The following is a 2,686-nucleotide window of genomic DNA, read 5'->3' as shown; positions in this document are numbered from 1 at the left end:
TACACTCCATATATTCCCAGTCAAAATCCAAGAAAGTTATTTTGTGGATATTAACAATGAGTTGTCAGTACGCACCTATTGTTATTGTGAGTCAGTTCCAACTCACAGCGACCCTGTGCACAACAGAAACAGTGCCTGGCCCCGCACCTCCTCCCAATTGTTTCTCTACCTGTTGAATGACTAACTACAGACCACGCTACCACAGGAGAGACTAAGGAACAGGAACTCTCCTGCCTTGCTGATGGACATCTAACAGTGTAATTGTCACGGAAGATGATCTGTCAGCTTCCTATACACAGTCTTTTTTTAAAATTGTGAGTTGGATGGGGAGAGTTTAGATCTTCAGACTATCAACTCTCCATTCAACAGTTCAAACCACTCATCGACCACTCCCTCTCCATCCAATCCCACCCTTCCCTCACGATTTCTCTTTTCCCTCTTATGAACCTCCATTCTTCCTTTCGCTGTCAACCTGTCAACCTTCTAGCCCATTGCTCGTTTTCCCATCTTTTCTCGCACTTCCTTGGGAACCACCAAAGTCTGTTTCCTTTGGTATGCACACATGTAAATGCCCTTGTTCCAGCAATTCCACTCTATTGTCACTTGAAATGTAGGCATTTTACCCTGGGGCAGTGCAGCCAATCTACTCTCTCCACAAATTAGGAAGAAGAAATACAACATTTTATTAAAAGGTGAATACCAGCAAGACCTACAGCTTACAGGCTGTCTTTGTGGTGTCCTGCTTGAAATCAGAACACACAGAGAATACATACCTTTCACTTTGGAATTCATACTTTGGGAAGTCATGGATAGATGATCTGCATTAACTCTAGTTTCAGGGTAACCATGGGAAACAACTGTTAACCATGAGCAAGCAAACCGAGAAATAAGGTTCTTTATGTCTCAGGGATGTCTTTGTGACTAACTAGATAGCAGGGCCCAATTCTTAATCACTCACAGGCAAATAAAATGGGACTCTCACAATTATCTGGCCCCTCCGGGTGACATCACATTCAAACTGCTTTGTCTTTAAGCAGTTCATTAAAATTCCATGGAGACTGCAGTCACAAGCATTAATTATGCAACCTCCACAACCTCCTCCCCTCTTGTAGAAAGAGAAAGGCTCCCACCTTTAGAGATTCAAGGGAGCCCTGGTGATGTAATGGGCTACCTCAAGATCAGCAGTTTGACTCCACCACCCATTCTACGAGGGAAAGATGAGGCTTCTTGCTCCTATAAAGATGTACGGCCTCGGAAACCCAAAGTGGCAGTTCTACCCTGTCTTGCAGAATTGCTAGGGGTCAGGATTAACTCAATGACAGTGGGTTTGGTTTTGGTTTGGTAAAGCTTCAGTTCTTACAAGTCAGGAAAAGCTGACTCGAGTCATCTTAAGGTTCTGAGAGATATAAGAAATCTCAGAGTCAAAAGTCCTTTCACTTGCAGTCTAGCTTTTGAAGATACGGGATGGGACCTGGGATTTGGGGGGTTGATTTGAGCTTTCCTCACCTGTCGGTCAATTTGGTGTCCTGTGGTGTGTGGTGATACTGGAAGCGATGCCACTGACATTTCAAATACTAACACGGGCATCCAGGGTGGGCCAGTTTCAGAAGAGCTTCCAGACTAAACTGTGAAGACAGGGGCGGTCTATATCTGAGGGACTCGCCACTGAAAACTTTATGAACAGTCGCAGAACGTGGTCTGATGTCGTGCCAGAAGAGGGGTCCCTCAGGTTGGCAGGCACTCAAAATATGAATGGGGAGGAGGTACCTCCTAAAAGTAGAGGTGACTTGAATGCCATGGGCAGAGCAACATTTTCAGGGCCTTCATATGCTGATGTGGCGTGCCTCAAAATATCAACCAACTGCCGTCAATACCCATTAATACTCAGCATGTGGAATGCACGAAGCACGAATCTGGGAGAGCTGTAAGTCACAAAAAAGGAATTGACGATCAGCGTCCAGGGCATTAGGGCTGCATTTGGTCCTTTTGCACTGGAGAATCACTGAGCGCAAACACAGGGTGACACCGGACCAGCCGGGTTTCCCTCCGTTGTCCAGGAAACAACAGCGCCAGCCTTCCGTACAACTAGGCAGGGAGTAAAAGGTCGTAGGCTTCGGCACCCGGTTTCGCGCACACCTGGAGGCCTGGGGGAAACTGGGGTTCTGGGGTCACCCTACCTGGGAACATCTGCTACCCAGGACCCCGCAGACCAAGCGCATCCACCCCCATGTTCTGTACGGGGCACGGCGAGGCCGCTGCGCTCGGAGGCAGACAAGACTCCTGGTCGCGGTCCCTGATGCTGGCGTGGCCCGTCCTGCGAGGCGGAGGGTCAGCCACCCGCCGCGGACACGGGTCAGGAGACCCCGGAATGGAGGCAAGGCCTGGAGGCGCGCACACAGCGAGCGAGTTCCATCTCCGCCTCAAGGGACCCTTCATCCCCGCCTCAAGGGACCCTTCCCCGCGCTCACCATCTCCTAGCTTCCGGAGACCTGCGGAGTCCTCTCCGCGGGGAGCGGGACGCCCGGGAGCGCGCGGCGAACGTACGGAACACTGTCGCTGCGACAGCGCGGAACCAAGACGTCAGAAGCCATTGGCGGCGGGACCTCCCGGCCCCAGCACCCGATTGGCTGGATTTTCACAGGTCCCGCCCTGGCGCCCGGGATTGGTCAAGCTGTTTGTCACCCCG

This window comes from Echinops telfairi, unplaced genomic scaffold (assembly GCF_000313985.2).
Source record: "Echinops telfairi isolate 266 unplaced genomic scaffold, ASM31398v2 ScPeMD7_7459;HRSCAF=8497, whole genome shotgun sequence".
NCBI classification, from domain to species: Eukaryota; Metazoa; Chordata; class Mammalia; order Afrosoricida; family Tenrecidae; genus Echinops; species Echinops telfairi.
Note: the sequence above shows the minus strand (reverse complement) of the source record.